At 39.2% G+C, this 21184-nt stretch overlaps 1 protein-coding gene across 1 annotated transcript in view; it reads right to left on the reverse strand.

Moving 5' to 3' along the window:
* The window catches only part of LOC128687518 (protein hu-li tai shao), a gene marked incomplete at its 3' end in the record, with an annotated part of 303546 nt that extends 282866 nt beyond the window's left edge, over window positions 1-20680 (reverse strand). Inside the window, 1 exon segment of the mRNA XM_070100411.1 lies at window positions 20515-20680.
* Window positions 20681-21184: the final 504 nt, after the last annotated feature.

The following is a 21184-nucleotide window of genomic DNA, read 5'->3' on the forward strand; positions in this document are numbered from 1 at the left end:
GGACGCAAGTCGAACTTTACTACTGAATATCAACATAACATTTTTGTAATGACTATTTTATTGTTCTATTTTGGTATCTCATGTTTTACTTTACTTTTTATGCTGTTAGTACTGTATTTTATACTGTAAGGTTCAGGGTAAACACTGTACAACACAAACACTTTTTTATTTCCCAGAAATTTGGCATAAAAAACACGGTCGTACGTCGAGTCGTCGTATGTCAAGCAGGTCGTAAGTCGGATGATAGGTGTATTTCAGTCATCGGCCATTTGGTTTTAGGCTGAGCTTCTGGAACGGATTACAGCTGATAACCAAGGGTCCACTGTAATGTAAATCCAATTAATCCGTTCCAGCCACCCAAAAGTATTAACAAAAAATATTTTTTTACATTAAATATAGATTTACATACAGAAAAGAATGAAAAAATCAAGTAATATAACACAATAATAATATGACACTTACCTTTATTGAAGACTTCTTGGTGTATGGTAGACAGGGAGGGGGAAAGAGGGAGAAGTCACTATTGTTTGGAAGGGAAATCCCCATCCATAAAGACTTTAGGAGGCAGTCAGGCAATTCTCCGCGTGCTCTCAAAAAAAATCGAAAAATTATGGAAATTGAGTTATATATACAGAAAAATAACTTAACTCTTTGGCAACACCAATGGTACAAGAATCTATGTTCTACGACGTTTCTACAAGAAATTATAGACATTTATATCACATATGGTGACAGCGATATGGGTAGCGCGTCTGCTCACAGCCCATATATTTTTTGGAATTTTTTCCTTGTTTTTTATAGCCTTTTCTTGCATTATTCTCTCTAATATAATAAGTGACTATTTGGCATCATATAAAAGTAGGCAGAGCTTATCCGTAGAGTGCCAGCCAATCAGGCACCATCTGGGAACACTCGGCCATATTCCCGCTCCAGAGAGAGCCAGGAAAAATCACTTCATTATTACGCTTATATCAACTCTACGGTTTATTTATCTATCAGAATTGATCTAATATGATATAATAAACACTAAATAACACACAAACATGTTACAGGTCCTCCATCACAAATCCGGCATCACTGGGACCTGTAGTGTGCCGAATTACAGAGTGGTTAGGTTAGAATACACATAATAAAATTAACCAACTTGACTTACACAGTTCATTGAACATCGGCAAAAATCGAACATTTCTGCTACTTTGAGCTCAATTTCAAGGTACTTTTCGTCATGAAAGCAATCAAAATCATGTCTATTTCTGTAATATATCTTCCATTCTAACAAATGAGTCCAAAAAAAATAAAATACAACCATAAAAACTATACGAAAATACAGTGGACCCCCGCATAACGATCACCTCCGAATGCGACCAATTATGTAAGCGTATTTATGTAAGTGCGTTTGTAAGTGTATGTTTGGGGGTCTGAAATGGACTAATCTACTTCACAATATTCCTTATGGGAACAAATTCGGTCAGTACTGGCACCTGAACATACTTCTGGAGTGAAAAAATATCGTTAACCGGGGGTCCACTGTATACTGCAAAGAGACGGCTAATGGCTTTTTTATTTTTGTTGTACGTTAAGAAGCATCTTTCCATCATACATTGCCGTTAAGAAGCATCTTTCCATCATACATTGCCCAAGTTTCAATGAGATAGCCCAACAAACAACGGAGAAAAAAAAATATTTACCAAAAATCATATATGGCAAGCCCAGGCCAGGTACTGGAAATAAGTCACTTTGTCTGACTTTTCTGGGTTATCCTAGGTTCTCTATACATACACTGATATGTATGATAATCTATGTAACTGTATTTGTGTATACCTGAATAAACTTATTTACTTCTAGTCTGTCAACTGAGTACAAGAAACCGCCCATTCACTTACTTCAACTACCCAATAAAGTGGTCAGAAATTTGCAGTTTGGCCGATTTCACACAAATTTCAACAGATGCCAATTTCAAAACAGGATCCAGAACAAACAATGCAGACATTCCTGGTACTAAAATAACATTTTCTCTGTTCATTAGTCACGGCTACAGGCCCCTCTTATATTATTTTTGCTTTTCATTTGGAATTTTTATTCACAAAAAAAAAAAAAATAGAAGATTTACTGTTATGCAGACTACTGCATTATTGTAATAATTGTATAAATAATGTCAAGCTATTCTTGACTACGTATTGTATTGGCAGGCGGACAGGTATTGGACGGTGATGTCATTTGTTTACTCTTGAGTTTCGCTAAAGAATAGAACATTTTCGCTACTGTGAGAGCAATTTCAAGGTACTTTTCATCATAAAAACAATCAAAATCATATTTATTTCTGTAATATATCTTTCATTCTATCAAATGAGACCGAAAAAATGAGAATATAACCATAACAACCATACAAAAATATACCACTAAGCGGCCGCTAATGGCCGAGAAGTGAACTCCGCTATTTATGGTCTGATTTCTTTCATTTTTGGTGTATGTGAAGAAGTATCTTTCCATCATACATTGCCGAAGTTTGAATAAGATAACCCAACAAACAACTGAGAAAATAATATAATAATAATAATAATAATATCTTTATTTACTACACGTACATGTACAAGGTATACAGGCCTAGCTGACATAAGTGACATACTACTGCATAGAAAGCCACTTGTTATTCTGAGTATTTCAAGCAAATTGGGTCAGTATCCCAGGATATCACCCACACTAGTCGGCTAACACCCAGGTACACATTTACTGATGTGTAAACAGACAACAGGTGTAACGAAACACTCCTAATGTTTCTACCCTGGCTGGGAATCGAATATTTACCAAAAATCATATATGGCTAACCCAAGCCAGGTACTAAAAATAAGCCACGTTGACTTTTTTTGGGTTATCCTAGGTTCTCTATACACATGCTGCTGTGTGTGATAATCTATATAGAGAAAATAACTTTTTTGTTTTAGGTTTATGGTGCAGTACGAGTGTATATCACAGTTAGCCCTGTGCTACACTCCGTTTTCTCTAATATAAGCCCCAAGACAGGGATAGGAGAATGGTATTTGTATACCATATCCTCTTCATACCTCCGTCGAACTGCTCAGTGTTATGACAAATATTATTCATTCTGGAGTATTTAACATGTTTTATGTTATTTATATTGTTTATTATATCATATTAGATCAATTGTGATAGGTAAATAAGCTGTAGTTTTGATATTAGCATCATAATAAAGCATATTCTCCTGCTTCATGAGACTGAGTTCATGGATAATGTACTGTGTAGGTGCTTTACATAATGAGAAGCATTTCTTTTATTCATTGGAACCATGGCTAGGGCTAAAAGTAAGCAGGTTAAAACAATAAATAGAGAAAAAGAAATTGGAATGACTTATGCAGCAAGTAGCGCCACCAAACAGTACCAGCAGGGTGGTGTGGCAACCCTGGAAATTTGAAATTATGCTAGCCAAAATTAGTGCCGAATAACTGAAGGAACCGAATAACTGATCGCCGGATTTGTGATGCCGGACCTGTATATACTCTACACTGAATAAAATAGGCCATAATATGGAGAGACCATCGGGAATATTTCGATATAAATGAGTTACTCCTCTCCATGTCGTCTTTGAGTAAGAGAAAACGGTGTTTTGAAGGGGATAACTGCACTAGAACATCAGTTTACTAAGAAATACACCCAAACAGACGGAATTTTTTTGAAAATTTTTTTTTTTCAAGACGGTGGGCCGGCCGGAATTCCAGGCCAATATCTCGGAAGTAACTTATTCACTTATTGTACCTATTTCTTCCTTTATTACTTAATTAAATGGAATAATATTCACAGAAATTGTAGAATAATCATTTCTCTAATTTCCTTCGTGTCATTTTTGGAAATAGTGTTCCAAATACTTTGGAGTTATGTGGGAGTAAAGGGCAGATTTTTTGCAACATTCCAAGAACTAACAAACTATTTTTTTGTGAAATAAAGATAAGTTATTTAAAGGAAAGGTCACGAAGAAAATTCACATTAGCATTGTTCTCTCGGCACCAAGTGTTCAAACAACCTTACGTCGTCCCATATAGGAATAAATTGCCGCCCTAGGGCATTTTCAGTAAATCAGTCCTTTTTCAGTTGTTGTCAGGTATATTTTTGATAAATTTTTCAAGAAAGAGTGAAAACACTGTCTTGAGCACCAAAACTGGAGGAAATCAGATGGTAAACAAAAAAAAAAATTAAATTGCCTGACTGCCTCCTTTAGATACCAAGTCCTTATCCAGGGTTACTTCCCTTCTTTGTTTTTTAATGCCACTAGAACCAGCTTGAGAGTCACTGGACCCGTTGCACAATAAAACTGTCCAGAGAGCTCTGTTTCTGGCGTCTTTAAAATTTGCCTAAAATGGGACATGGCATTGTCACTGTATACATGTTGCCGACATGGCTTGCAACAGCTTTGTTAGGGTGATATTTCTCCACAAAACTTTGCAACTCACTCCACTTCACACACGTCCTTAATCACTGAAGAAGGCACATTCTCCCCTCTCTCTTCCTCCTCCTCTGAAGCATTTTCCACAGCTGTGCTCTGTTACTATTGCAGATGAAGGTCTTGCAGCTCTGAAGTGGTTAGCTCTTCACTGTGGTCCTCCACCAACTCTTCCACATCCTGGCCATTCACATCCAACCCCATGGAATTCCCCAATGCCACAATACAATTTACAACAGGTGTAGGGTCGATAGGGTCAGCCCTAAACCCTTCGAAATCCCTCTCTTGGACAAATTCTGGCCACAATTTTCTCCAAGCAGAGTTCATCATCCTGGAAGTCACTCCCTGCCAAGCCTTAGCTATAAGGCTTATGCAATTGAGGATAGTGATCTTTCCAGAACTCTCTTAGGGTCAACTGGGTGCCTGAGGTCATATCAAAGCACTTTCGACACTGCTTTGGGGTAGAGTTTTTTTGAAGTTTGAAATGATCTGCTGGTCCATGGGCTGGATGAGAGGAGCGGTATCAGGGGGCAAGAACTTCACTGTGATGAAATTAAACTCCTCCACCATTTGGTCATCCAGGTTCGGAGGATGACCAGGAGCATTGTCCATTACAAGGAGGCAATTGAGTGGCAATTTCTTTTCCAGGAAGTATTTTTTCACACTGGGGCCAAACCACTTCATTGAACCAATCAAGAAAAATTTCCCTCGTGACCCATGCCTTACTGTTAGCCTTTCACATCACACACAAGTTACTCTTGGCGACACTGTTTTCCTTGAACACACTGGGATTTTCAGAATGATACACCAGTAAAGGCTTCACTTTGAAATCCTCACTAGAATTACCAGAAAGCAAGAGTGTTAGCCTGTCTTTCATAGGCTTGTGTCCTGGCAGTGCCTTTTCCTCCTGTGTGATGTAGGTTCTCTTTGGCATTTTCTTACAAGAGAGGCCTGTTTCATCACAACTGAACACTTCTTGGCAGACGAATCCTTCAACCTCTATGTACTCCTTGAATTCATGCACGAATTTTTCAGCCCCATGTTCATCTGAACTTACTGCCTCATCATACCTTACAACACTGTATGCCACTACGCTTATTGAATTTTTCGAACCAGCCTTTTGTTGGCCTTAAATTCACTAACATCAGCACTCGTTCGAGGCACTTTCGTTACGAGATCGGCATGCAACTGTCTTGCCTTTTCGCAAATTATGGACTGCACAACACTCTCCCGCTAACTTCCTCGCTGATCCACACCAACAACAATTTCTTGACATTTTCCAGTGTTTGTGATCTGTTTTATCACTTTTACCCCTTTCGCAACATCAGCTTCCTTGAATTCGTTTTTCTTTGCTATGATGGAACTGACAGTTGATGCAAGCTTGCCGTATATCCTCATGATGTCGATCACACACAAGCCACATTCATATTTTTCAATGATTTCTTACTTTAATTCTATCGTGTTTCTCAACTTCTTTACCAGAGGACTGGGACTAGCAGCTTTGCTTGGGCCCATGGTGTCTTATTTAGCAGTCACACAGAATAAACAAGTGCAAGAAACAATGAATTATGAAATAATTCGTATCAGCTAGTAATGTTCACTCAACCATAAACAAAGCGACACTGCCTTAGGATGCGTGTGTGGGAGGTTGTGATAGCGGCACATTCAGACCTGTACCGTACCACCGACAAGAATGGAAGAACGCAACGAAAACTGAGCCAATATTTTTACAGAAAAAATCGGCCATAACTGAAATGAGCGACAACAGAGCCCAACAAAAAAGGAGGGTCCACTGTACAGCGATAACCTGACTTACGAGTGCCCCAGTTTACGAGTTTTCCAAGTTATGAGCCGTCACTTGGTCAATTTTTTGCTTTGAGTTGTGAGCCAAAATCAGAATCACGAGCGAGCTTCAGATACGCTGCCACAAAACGAAAAACAAATGCAAAAAAATATATTTTCTGAAAATGACATTTGGCAAGAACCCCGGCCTAAATGGTAAAATGAAACATGGTTTTGGAACTTAGTACTTATAAAACAATGCTAGTGAGATTCTCACTGGAGGCAATTATGTAATTATCTTCAGTTATTCTACAAAAAAATAAAGTTGCTAAGTTTTTGACATTTCCAAAATATCTTACACTTTACTCCCACACAAATCCCAAAATATTTGGAATATTTCCAATATTCCACAAGCCAACTGTAAAACAATCATTTTTTACAATTCCTGTTAATATTATTGCATTTACTTCAATAATAAATGGTGGGCTTCATGAAATGTCAGCGTTTTCCTTATGAAACTGGTGATCTAGTGCAGTTAGCCTCTCAAAAACTCAGTTTTCTCTTACCCAAGACCAAAGAACACGTTACTGAAAGGCACAGTAATGATTTTATATGCTCGAACTGGTCCTGGGCACTCGCCATATGGCCCATTTTATTCATTCTAGAGTATATATCATGTTTATATGTTACTTATAGTGTTTATCATGTCATATTAGATCCATTCTGATAGATAAATATGCCGTAGAGTTGATATTAGCGTTATACCGAAGTATTTTCTCCTGCCCCTAGAGACTCGGGAATTCCACAATGTGTAATTACAATTTTGATTTGCTAAGTACAAACATAGCCACTATCGTGCCGATGCATTTCGGGCAAACTAATCCTAATACATAGTAACTAATTAAAATTAGATAATAGTACTGTACATAGTAATTATTACTTAAAACATAGAATAGTGGTTAGCTGTTTTACAATCTTATTTGAACTTAATAAATCTTATGTATACTTAGTACAAAATCTAATTTACAAGGAATGGTGCAGGTGGTAATATTTTATGGAATGGCAGAATTAAAAGCCAGGAGGTCACATGATAAAACTAGCCAGTAGATGTTTGGTTGATTTGGTTAATATTGTGATTAAAGATAATTTTTTTTAGCAGAGTCCTAAATTTATAAGTTGTCTGGGGATCCTTGACTTGTTCCGGTAGTGAGTTCCAGATCTTTGTGTCACGTGGGTTTTCAGTAGTAGTACCAGTTCCTAGTAACCAGTTACCAGTCACCAGTGTACCAGTAGATGACTCACTACCAACCATCTGTGTGAATCATTGACTGTATTCATATTGCTGCTGACCATAGCAGGATTTCAAACATCCTCACCCGTAGGCACTCATGGGTCAGTCAGGCTAGGGAGCAGAGAGGCAGGACGGCTGTTGGCGCTTTCCCATACTTTCCGTTATATTATACGTACTACCAGCCTACGTGAGTATTCTTACCCTATCCACGTATCGAAAACCCACGTGACAAATGGTGGCAGTGGTGGGATCGAACTCTTGGATAGTCAAGGTCCATCTGGCTAACCTTTTGTGCGCTATTACGCCATGGTCACACTTGTCGAAGGCTTTTGCAAAGTCTGTATATATTACATCTGCATTCTTTTTGTCTTCTAGTGCATCTAGGACCTTGTTGTAGTGATCCAATAGTTGAGACAGACAGGAGCGACCTGTTCTAAACCCATGTTGCCCTGGGTTGTGTAACTGATGGGTTTCTAGATGGGTGGTGATCTTGCTTCTTAGGACTCTTTCAAAGATTTTTATGATATGGGATGTTAGTGCTATCGGTCTGTAGTTCTTTGCTGTTGCTTTACTGCCCCCTTTGTGGAGTGGGGCTATGTCTGTTGTTTTTAGTAACTGTGGGACGACCCCCGTGTCCATGCTCCCTTTCCACAGGATGGTAAAGGCAGGTGAACAGGAAAAAATGCCTGGAACTAGTGCTCATATTGGTGAATTTAAGGCCAGCAAAGGTTGGTTTGAGAGATTTCAAAAATTGTAGTGGCATACACAGTGTGATAAGACATGGCGAAGCTGAAAAATTCCATCTCCAACAAGTGTTCAACTGTGACGAAACAGGCCTGTTCTGGAAGAAAATGCCAAACAGGACCTACATTACTCAGGAGGAAAAGGCACTCCCAGGACACAAGCCTATGAAAGACAGGCTAACTCTCATGTTTTGTTGTAATGCTAGTGGGGATTGCTAAGTGAAGCCTTTACTCATGTATTAATCTGAAAATCCCAGTGTGTTCAAGAAAAAAAGTGTCTCATCACTCATCAATACTCTTCAATAAAGGTAAGTGTCATTTTAGTATTTATTTATGTATTTATTGTGCATGTCTCTGTTTTATGTGTAGGACTATGTATACATTTCATGTAAAAAAAAAACTTTTTTTAATACTTTTGGCTCTGGAAGGGGATTAATTGGATTTCCATTATTTCTTATGGAGAAAATTAATTCGGCTAATGATAAAATCGGTTAAGGCCAAGCTCTCTGGAACGGATTAAAATCGTTACCCGAGGGTTCACTGTATTGTAGGAAGCTAGAATAAATGAAATATGGGTATAATTGAAAACTGCTGTATTAGCAAAAAGTGAGAAAATGGGCCCCACCTGTATATACTTGCTGGTAGTTAAATGGCCAGTTTGTGCTAAATCAGAAGAACAAAGTGTACTAACAAAATAGCCAGAAAATAGGCAAGAGCCATGCAACTGGCCTAAAATAGGCCTCAAATTGGGTGAAATTGCCTATGCATAAATTGCCTCCAGACCCTCAAATTCATATCTGTAATTCCATAAGCTTTCCATCAAATTTTGAATTTTTTGTTTCATCTTTAGGGACAAAAAAAAAAAATCATAACTATCCTAGAAAAAACCTTCAGGCTCATGTACCTTGCTAGGACTATGTCCAAATACACAGTCATTCTCAATGAATGAATTTTACTGCATATCTTAATAGTGTATCTTATGTACTTACATATTAAATACTATCTCCTCACATTCTGTAAGAATACAGGTAGCTAGTTTCACTGGTATTGTAATTTTATTAGAGATTTATTTTGAATTAACAGAATAATCTTCATGCAATTTAAGTGTTTTTATTCCAAAGTAACTTCTGATTTTATCTGCTTCATATATATACATTTGTTTAATATTCATTAACCCTTAAACTGTCCAAACGTATATCTACGTTCACGTGTGTAGCTCTCCAATCTTTATTTTCTCCATTTGAAAGCACGTAAAAAAAAAAAACAGAGATCTATACTTGGAACATTACACACATGAACATAGATCTACATTTGGACAGTTTAAGGGATAACCCTTTGACTTTCAGTCGTATATATACGTCTTACGAGCCACCATGTTTGACGTATATATACTCAAATTCTAGCGCCTTCAAATAATGCAGGAGAAAGCTGGTAGGCCCGCATGCGAGAGAATGGGTCTGTGTGGTCAGTGTGCACCATATACAAAAAATCCTGCAGCATGCAGCACATGAGAAAAAAAAAACTGACCATTTTTTTTAATTAAGATGCCGACTTTGTGGTCTATTTTTGTATAGTATTTATGGTTGTATTCTCGTTTTCTCTGTCTCATTTGATAGAATGGAAAACATATAATAGAAATAGAGGTGATTTTGACTGGTTTTACTAGAAAAAGAACCTTAAAATGGAGTTCAAAGTAGGGGAAATGTTTGATTTTTGTCGATGTTCGAAAGTAAACAAATGATGTCATTTTCCAATAAATGTCCAAGTAACCACTCTAATATGCAGTCATGAATGGGTTGACATTATTTGTACAATTACAATATTGCAGTAGTCTGCATAACAGTAAATCTTCAATTTTTTGTTTGAATAAAAATTAAAAACAGAAAGCAAGAGTAATATCAAAGGGGTCTGGAGACATGACTGATGAACAAAGAAAATGTTATTTTAAAGCCAGGAATGTCTGCATTGTTCATTCTGGACCTTATTTTCAAATTGTTATATTTTTTAATTTTCATGAAATTGGCCAAATTGCAAATTTCTGACAACGTTATTGGGTAGTTGAAATCAGTAAATTGTGATGTAGTTCAGCTGGGCTTGTGAGGTCTCTGGGGAGACCTAATTATATGGTCACACCTTGCCTTGGCAAAAGTCTGTCAGCCACGCCTTTTCAGCTTAAGACCGAGGTCTTTTGTTCTGGACAGCATCAGACCTCGGTGTCAGGTTCAAAACACATGGTGCACACCCCATTGTGGGGGGTGCTCTCGGAACAATATAAGCCCAAGGAACAACTGAGGAAGGAGACTTCGAGCAGAGTTGCTGCTGTGTGCATAGCTCAGGAGGAGCTGCTGCTGGGGTGCAGGGCTCTGGAGAAGGCTGCTGAAGTCTCGGGAGGAGACTGTTGGAGACATTGGGCAGAGTACTGGTTTGAAGCAGTACTCGTGCTGTGTAGGTCTTGAGACCTGTGGCTTAGTTCCTGTGGTGAACTGTCCTCTGAACTATATTGTAAGTTATGTTCATTTTGGTCAAGTTGACTGTATTCCCTGTCTCGCTGCTTATACACACCACCCCATTTATCTAAACACAATAATGTACTCCTGTTCCCAAATATATTATTGTACAAAGATTTAATAATAAACTGTGAGTAGAATAGTAATATTCACTGTCCCCGTTATTGTATTTCTATTTGCTCTTTTATTCATTATTTTATTTCAAGTAGTGAGAGGGTGAGTAGGGTGGTGGGTAGAGTAATGAGAGGTGAAGATGTAGTCACCAGTGACCTCACATTACCTACCTCAGCTAATCATCTCTCCTACCACCTCGCCTGCCTACCAACTCCCTACGTTTACTCCCATATTCCCCAAAATTCGTTACGTTCCAATACCCCCCTACATGACAAAATGGGTAGTTTCTTGTACTCAATCGATAGAAAAAATGGAGTTCTAAAGAAATAGCTATGAGTTTGGTCGACTGGAACCATGGAATAAACCAAAAATAGGGCTCAAAGTGGGCGAAATTGCCGATCTGTAAATATTGCCGAGGTTGCTAACTTCGCGAGAGCGTAATTCCATCAATTTTCCATCAAATTTCGTTCTTTTGGTGTCATTACAATCGGGAAAAGGTTCTCTATCATTTCATAAGAATTTTTTTTTTTTTAGGGGGGGGGGATTTTGAGACACCAGGAGACACCTCAGAATTGGGGGTTGCGACAGTCAAGGGGTTAAATCTATTTTATTGTTGAAATTGTCTTGTATAGTCCTCCACACAAAAAACATTTAATCAATCAATTAAAACTAAGAGCTAAACCAATACAGGTCATTAAGGTTTAAGCTTGTTCAAATAAGATGTGTGTAAGAAAAAAAGATAGCCCCCATGAATGTAACTCAAGTTGGCTTATTGTCAGTGACAAATATCTACCATTCTTAGCACTTTCCCCTCTGTACACCTGAAAATAAAAATGAAATCTCAGAAATCAATAATTATACATCAGTAGCCAAATAAATTACGTAATACTGAAGTCCCGAGTGACATGGTCCTTGAAAACTAAAAAAGTTAAACCTGGGTCCTAACGAGCTGTATTCAATGGTTCTTTAGGAATGTAAAGAGGAGCTTAGCAAACCATTAGCTAAACTCAAGAAATCACTACAAACTAGTTCAATGGAAAACAACAAATGTGATGCCTATTTATAAAACAGAAGATACATCCTAGCCTTTAATTGCAAAAGCAATTCAAAGCCACGTTGAAAAAGTAGAATTTAATGAATGAATCACGAGACTTTTATAAAAGGAAATTCTTGCCTTACAAATTTAATATTAACCTTTTCTACCAATATACTGAGGTGGTAGACCATGATAAAGAACAAAATACTGTGCATATGGACTACAGTAACATAAGGCTTGTAAAGGAGTTCCACAGAGACAAAGAAACTAACAGCATATGGTATAGGAGACATTATCTCTTGAATCGAGGTATGGTTCACTGAAAAGCAACAGTTTGCATAAGTGGGGAGAAATAAGAACAGTAAGCTTTTATAAACAGTGTGCCACAATGATCACACTGGGCCTCTTGTTCACAACATATTAACAAAATAGATCAGAGAATAAACAGCACCATAAACAAGCTTGCCAATGACACTAAAATAGGCATTCAAATTTCTGATATCACTAATGGATGCTTTGGATAGACTCATGCTGTGGTTGGAGAAGTGGCAAATACAATTTACTGCAGCAAATTTAAGGTTCTAATCCTTGGGTAGTGTAGATTTTAGCTATACTGAAAGCAAAAGACTCAAGTTCTGTCTAGCAGCAGTCTAAAACCAAGAATTACTGTATCGAACAGCCGAGTTGGGTACTCCTAGCAGAAGAGTATACCAGTTAGTAATTCCACAGTCACTAGTGAATGTAGCCTTACAGCTAGTTCACGATGTACCAGGTGTTGCACACCCTGGTATGGATCGTTCAGTAAAACAAGCCAGATTGAAATACTTTTGGCCTCGTATGGCAACTGATATTTCTGAGTATGTTAAGAAATGTAGTGTCTGCATGCAACATAAAGGTAATGCTAATGGTCCTAATCCAATCCAAGTATATCCAACTACTAGCGAACCGTGGGAAAGAGTTGCGCTAGATTTGTTAACTAATTTCCAATGTTCCCTCCAAGGTAACAAACATCTGTGTGTTATGGTAGACCATTTCACCAGATATTGTGAGTTAGTTCCTATTGCAGATAAGACTGCCGAGACAGTAGCTAAAGCGTTTAAAGAACGCATTATCTGCAGGCATACCACCCCTAAGTCACTAGTAACAGATAATGGAGGTGAATTCTTAATGAGATTCTTGAAAATTTGTGCACCTTGTACAAGATCTCTAAATCCACCATTGTTCCTCATCATCCTGCCAGCAATGGGTTAGCGGAACGAACCAATAAGAAAGTACTTGATGTCTTGAGAGCCACTATCAATCCCAACAGTGAAACTTGGGATGAAGTTATACCTGATGTGCAGTGTGCTATAAATTCTGCTTACAATGTTTCTATAAGTGACACTCCACATTATGCATTGTACGGTGTAGATAAACGTTTGCCTTATGAGTTGTTATATTCTAATCCGAAACCAAATTACAACCCTGATGATTTCATAGCAACTCGTACCAGCTTAGCTCAAAGTGTTTTTAGAAGAATCCGTGAAACACTTTATAAATCAACAGCTGAATTTACAAGAGTCGCAAACACTCGTGCAAAGCCGTCCAAAATCAAAGTAGGTTCGAGAGTTATGCTGATTAACTTTAACAAAACGTCCAGAGAGGTTAAACAAACACAAGTCTGAGAGGTTAAACAAACACAAGTGGAAGAAGCTTGATCAAAAGTTTGTTGGTCCTTATCGAGTAGTTGAACATATCACTGGTAATAAGTATAAGGTTAGAGAGATTAGTACTGGTCAGTATAAAGAATCGCATTTAGATCATATGAAGTTAGTATGTGATGATAATGATGTTCCAACCCAGACTAATGTGACAGACTAACAATCCTCCTGATCCTGTACTCTCTTCCTCTGATACTCAGTCAGACGATCAACCTGAATGTCGTTATTCCCTACGTACACGACAGGTATTGAGAAATCCTCAAGTATCATTTGTAACTTCCAATTCAGATTTGCCTCAAATACAGCATGAGTTAGCCAATGCCACAGAGTTTGATCCTCCCAGAGATGACACCCATTCTGCATATGTCAATCTCACCCTAGCAGAGTTGGGGTTAAATGTAAATAACCTGTATAGATGAATAATTACAGTATCAACTTATCAGTATTCAAGAATTTTTTTTTGTGTTCATGTTCTCTCCGCATTCTGAGAGTTAACAGTCTAGATTTGAGTGCACCGAATCTGCCTTTCTGTTAAACCTTTCTTTGTATATATTCCTCCCTCAGAATCCGTAGATCACATGAATACAGATCGATCGATCAAATTTTTTTTTATCACTTCTATTGTGTAATCTCAACGTTGAGTTTTAAGTTGTGCTATATTATACCTTGTATTGCATTACAGTTTCAGTTACGTAAGCTTCCATTCCAATGTTCTACTTATGTATGTTATAATGTTTAATTGTTGTGTACTTTGACATTGTATAGAATCAGCCCAAGCCGTACACCTGCCATCTCTAGTTTGTATTAGTTGTAGGGAAACAAGTGTAGTCAAAGATAAGATAAAACCAATATTGCAAACTAGAAATACCGCAGGAAATAGCAAACAAGAGGACTCCAATAGCAATAGTGAGGATAAATTACCAAAAACAACTGGTGGGAGCTCCATTGTTGGTGCTAGGGAGGATAGGAGTAAGACAGGGAAACATGCACCAACAGGGAATACAGTCACAGAAACCCAAGGCAAACGGAAACCAAGCCTGTGCACATACTATGCACTTGGTATCTGCTGGCATGGGAAATCTGGAAAAACAGATGGGACATGCAACTATGACCACCCTAGAAAATGTCATGCCCATATGACAACAGGAAAATGCAAACTCCCTTCCTGTAAGCTTTTTCACCCTGAAATGTGTACCTCTTCAGTACAGGAAAGACTGTGCTATAACTTAAATTGCCAGGCATACCATCTAAAGGGGACAAAAAGATACAAAACATCCAGGCCATGGGAAAACCTGGGTAGCCACAGCCACTCAAGAGGGAGAGGTTTTTTAGTGCCAGGAAGGAAAAAAAACTGGCAGGAAATGGCAGAAATCGTACACCAAATCCAGTCATTCCTGGAGTGGAACCACAGTCGATGGCCTCCACTCCAAACCAACAGATACAGATACTAATGCCGGAAAAAAAATCCCCCCCCAGTACCAACAATACCACCAGTCCGATAACATTCTTCTTTGCAAATATACAGGGTCTAAAGCCAGCAACAAACAACAAAATACCTTTCATCCGTGGACTGCTTGCAGAGGCAAAGGCAATGTTCGCGGCTTTCACTGAGACCCACATAAAGGATCACTTGGACAACGAAATATGGATCCCAGGTTACAACCTATACAGATGTGACAGAGTGAACAGGCAAAAGGGGGGGGTTGGCCTGTACATTGCAGAGTCACTTGTTTGCACAGAACTGCTTAATGCCTCAAATGACGTAGTGGAAGTTTTAGCAGTAAAGGTCGAGAACCAAAACCTAGTCATTGTGGTAGTCTACAAGCCTCCGGATGCAACATCCCAGCAATTCCAGGAACAGCTGTTAAAAATTGACCACTGTCTGGAAAATCTTCCAGCTCCTGCACCCAACATCTTGCTCCTGGGGGATTTCAACTTAAGGCACCTAAAATGGAGGAATATAGCAAATAATATTGTTGCAGTAATAACACCAGGAGGCAGCTCTGATGAAAACTCACACTCACACGAGCTTTTAAATCTCTGCACAAAATTCAATTTAAACCAGCAAATAATAGAGCCTATTAGACTGGAGAATACACTAGACCTCATCTTCACTAACAATGATGATCTGATAAGAAATGTCACCATATCAAAAACAATATACTCAGATCACAACATAATTGAGGTTCAGACATGTATGCGTGGAGCCCCAGACCGACAAAATGAGACTAGTCACGAGGGAGCATTCACCAAATTCAACTTCAATAACAAAAACATAAAGTGGGACCAAGTAAACCAAGTCCTAACCGATATAAGCTGGGAAGATATACTAAGCAACACAGACCCAAACTTATGCCTAGAACAGATTAACTCGGTGGCACTCGATGTATGCACAAGGCTTATTCCTCTAAGAAAAAGGAGGAGTAGATGTGAAATAGAAAGAGACAGGCGCTCCCTTTACAGGCGACGGAAAAGAATAACAGAGCGGCTAAAAGAGGTCAATATATCTGAAATGCGCAGGGAGACACTGGTCAGAGAAATAGCAAGCATCGAACTTAAGCTAAAAGAATCCTTTAGGAGTCAGGAATCGCGGGAAGAACTAAAAGCCATAAATGAAATCGAAAGAAACCCAAAGTATTTCTTCTCCTATGCCAAATCAAAATCAAGAACAACGTCCAGTATTGGGCCCCTACTTAAACAAGATGGGTCCTACACAGATGACAACAAGGAAATGAGTGAGCTACTCAAGTCCCAATATGACTCAGTTTTTAGCAAGCCGCTAACCAGACTGAGAGTCGAAGATCAAAATGAATTTTTTATGAGAGAGCCACAAAATTTGATTAACACAAGCCTATCCGATGTTATCCTGACGCCAAATGACTTCGAACAGGCGATAAATGACATGCCCATGCACTCTGCCCCAGGGCCAGACTCATGGAACTCTGTGTTCATCAAGAACTGCAAGAAGCCCCTATCACGAGCCTTTTCCATCCTATGGAGAGGGAGCATGGACACGGGGGTCGTCCCTCAGTTACTAAAAACAACAGACATAGCCCCACTCCACAAAGGGGGCAGTAAAGCAACAGCAAAGAACTACAGACCAATAGCACTAACATCCCATATCATAAAAATCTTTGAAAGGGTCCTAAGAAGCAAGATCACCACCCATCTAGAAACCCATCAGTTACACAACCCAGGGCAACATGGGTTTAGAACAGGTCGCTCCTGTCTGTCTCAACTACTGGATCACTACGACAAGGTCCTAAATGCACTAGAAGACAAAAAGAATGCAGATGTAATATATACAGACTTTGCAAAAGCCTTCGACAAGTGTGACCATGGCGTAATAGCGCACAAAATGCGCGCTAAAGGAATAACAGGAAAAGTCGGTCGATGGATCTATAATTTCCTCACTAACAGAACACAGAGAGTAGTCGTCAACAGAGTAAAGTCCGAGGCAGCTACGGTGAAAAGCTCTGTTCCACAAGGCACAGTACTAGCTCCCATCTTGTTCCTCATCCTCATATCCGACATAGACAAGGATGTCAGCCACAGCACCGTGTCTTCCTTTGCAGATGACACCCGAATCTGCATGACAGTGTCTTCCATTGCAGACACTGCAAGGCTCCAGGCGGACATCAACCAAATCTTTCAGTGGGCTGCAGAAAACAATATGAAGTTCAACGATGAGAAATTTCAATTACTCAGATATGGTAAACATGAGGAAATTAAATCTTCATCAGAGTACAAAACAAATTCTGGCCACAAAATAGAGCGAAACACCAACGTCAAAGACCTGGGAGTGATTATGTCGGAGGATCTCACCTTCAAGGACCATAACATTGTATCAATTGCATCTGCTAGAAAAATGACAGGATGGATAATGAGAACCTTCAAAACTAGGGAGGCCAAGCCCATGATGACACTCTTCAGGTCACTTGTTCTATCTAGGCTGGAATATTGCTGCACTCTAACAGCACCTTTCAAGACAGGTGAAATTGCCGACCTAGAAAATGTACAGAGAACTTTCACGGCGCGCATAACGGAGATAAAACACCTCAATTACTGGGAGCGCTTGAGGTTTCTAAACCTGTATTCCCTGGAACGCAGGAGGGAGAGATACATGATTATATACACCTGGAAAATCCTAGAGGGACTAGTACCGAACTTGCACACGAAAATCACTCACTACGAAAGCAAAAGACTTGGCAGACGATGCACCATCCCCCCAATGAAAAGCAGGGGTGTCACTAGCACGTTAAGAGACCATACAATAAGTGTCAGGGGCCCGAGACTGTTCAACTGCCTCCCAGCACACATAAGGGGGATTACCAACAGACCCCTGGCAGTCTTCAAGCTGGCATTGGACAAGCACCTAAAGTCAGTTCCTGATCAGCCGGGCTGTGGCTCGTACGTTGGTTTGCGTGCAGCCAGCAGCAACAGCCTGGTTGATCAGGCGCTGATCCACCAGGAGGCCTGGTCACAGACCGGGCCGCGGGGGCGTTGACCCCCGAAACTCTCTCCAGGTAAACTCCAGGTATGTCGGGACGACATACGTTAGCGTCGCCGAGCTCTCAGTAGTAGTAACCAGTTACCAGTAACCAGTGTACCGGTGGTTGACTCACTGCCAACCGTCTCTGCCTGAGTCACTGTCTGAACTCATATTGTGCTGACCTAGCACTATTCAAAGACCCCCTCACATATGGGTACTGTGGGCGGCCAGTCAGTCAGTCATACGAGAGTGAGCAGAGAGATAGGCAGGCTGTCGGGCGCACCCCACATTATCTGTAATTATACGTACTACCAGCCTACGCGAGTATTATTTTACCCAATCCACGTGTTCGAACTCCCACATGATAAAAAAGCTAATATAATTCTTGGCTTTCTTATCACGAAGCAAAACAAATCCAATAAATTTAAATCTAAAAATGATATAGGGATGCACTGGTTTAACAGTAGCACTTAAAGAAGAGTGGAATAAACTCCATAAATATCACTGAACGTTCTCACTGCAGTGAGCACTGACTGCCTACATCACTTAATCAAAAAAAAAATATATACAAATTACAGTAACAAAAAAAATTAATAAAAGCAATGAACAAACAACAAAGACTGCCATATCAAGTTAAAATAACAAGCATCAGTGAAAAATCCCATCAAATTATTTATGTGCCTTCAGGACCTGGAGGTCATGAAGGCACCCCAGCAACTATAAAAGCCATGACAAAGGTGGAAAGGCCCAAACCATGGGCAACATACAATAATGTTCCAGTCAGCGGAACATCACAAACTACACAAAAGGGACAGGAGCATCTGCAAACAGGTAGCTATGGGTCAGGCAAGTGCCCCCAATGAGAACCCTGGGTGTGAACTAGACCTGTCTCACAAACCGGTAGGTCTACTGCGTGACCCAATGTCCTTATGTAAGTTTATTTAGGTACTGGTACACAATTACAGTTGCACAAGTTTAAGTGAATACAATTGTCATAGATAGTACCATGTGCTTAAATTACCTAAGAGAAGCCAAAACAGTTAAACAAAGTGACTTATTTCCATATTTGCATTAAGCATATTATTATAATTATTGTTATTTTATATTATATTATATTATTATTATATTATATTATTATTACACATTATATTACATATTATTATTATGTATTATATTATGATGTAATATATTATTATTATTATTATTATTATTATTATTATTATTATTATTATTCAGAGGGCTGAGAAAGGGTTATTGAGGTGGTTCGGACATGTACAGAGGATGGAACGAAATAGAATGACAGTATAAATCTGTAGTAGAGGGAAGGTGGGGTAGGGATCGGTCTAGGAAAACTTGGAGGGAGGGGGTAAAGGTTTTGTGTGCGAGGGGCTTGGACTTCTAGCAAGCATGCATGAGCATATTTGATACGAGTGAATGGAGACAAATGGTTTTTTAGGACTTGACGTGTTGTTGGAGTGTGACCATGGTAACATTTATGAAGGGATTCAGTGAAACCGGCAGGCCGGACTCGAGTCCTGGAGATGTGAAGTACAGTGCCTGCACTCTGAAGGAGGGTCATTAATGTTGCAGTTTTATAACTGTAGTGTAAGAGCATGTATGCTTCTGGCAAGACAATGGAATGAATGATGAAAGTTTATCTTTTATGGGCCACCCTGCCTTAGTGGGAAATGGTCAATGTATTAATAAAAAAATCATTATTATTATTATTATATGCATTTCCAAGATTATTATTATAATCAAAAAGAAGTGCTAAACCATAAGGGCTATACAGCGCTGCTGCATTCGCAAGTTTTAAACAGATTTTATGCTGGAAGCACATAAATGTATGGAAATGCAAGGCAATTCATAGTTTTACAGAAATTAATACTTTATTAGTATTATCATCATTATTACGATCATAACTGAGCACTAAACCCACTAAGGTCATGCAACAATTATCATTATCATCTGGGAGGAAGCGCTGAGACTGTATGGGTCACAGAGCATATAGCGAATGGGGGAAGAGTTAAATCTAGGGATGAGGACAAATCTAATTCCTTGACTGAAGAGCCCTTCACCAGGAAGCAGGAACCACCTTTAAGGGTACAAGTGGTTATCAAAGGGTAGTTATTATAGTAGCCGGGTGGCTTCCCCCGACACACCCCCACGGGGACTCCGGCCACAAAATGGAGCTCACACATCCTTCACCACTGCCTCCCCACAAAACCAGCAGGTCCTCTCTCCCTCTCCTTTATGTGTATTAGAGAGGATTAGCCACTGGGTAGTAGGGGTGAGTTGAGGGCATGTGGGTGTATAGTGAGGGTGTGACTATGACACGCCCAGCTCCACCACCCCCGCCCACCTCCCTCTCTCACTCACTCATCTCTCACACTTACCTCTCACTAGCTGCACCAAGATACTAGCTGCCAGGGAACAAGGTGCGTTGCACGTTATGAGAGTATTTACATAAACATTGATGTTAACAACAGCAACAACAGCAGCTACAGCACCACAGCAGCCCTCACAGCAGCAGTGTCAAGCAGCTATGACACGCACCTCCACCTCCTTCCCTGCTGCTGCTCTTATACTTTTTTCATTTTCCATACCTCAACACTTTTATACTAACCTTTACCTTAACAATAAACATTAAAGTAATATACCATAAAACAACCACTTCTAACAAAATTGTATTAAATGTTATCTGAAATGCATAGCGCTTTATTTCATTCAATTATTTAATAATTTAGATGTGAAAGTGTCTGAAAATTTATGTATCGTTAACTTCTAAATATATAATAATGAGCAATTGTAATACATCGTCCTCAAGTTACTATGCTTTGTAGTCTCAATATAAATGAAAACTATATCTTACAAATCTGATTGCAAACTCAACTTTGCTCTGTTGTCTTTTTCATATACATGTTCATATATCTGAAGAGAAGCATTTTTTGAAGGGCAAATTTATTTATTTATTTATTTATTATTATTTACACATGATACAAGGTTGTACAAAGAAATATAGTGGTTGGGTGTACATGCCAAAAAGCCCCTTGTATGCAGAGCATT

This window comes from Cherax quadricarinatus, chromosome 1 (assembly GCF_038502225.1).
Source record: "Cherax quadricarinatus isolate ZL_2023a chromosome 1, ASM3850222v1, whole genome shotgun sequence".
Classification (NCBI taxonomy): domain Eukaryota; kingdom Metazoa; phylum Arthropoda; class Malacostraca; order Decapoda; family Parastacidae; genus Cherax; species Cherax quadricarinatus.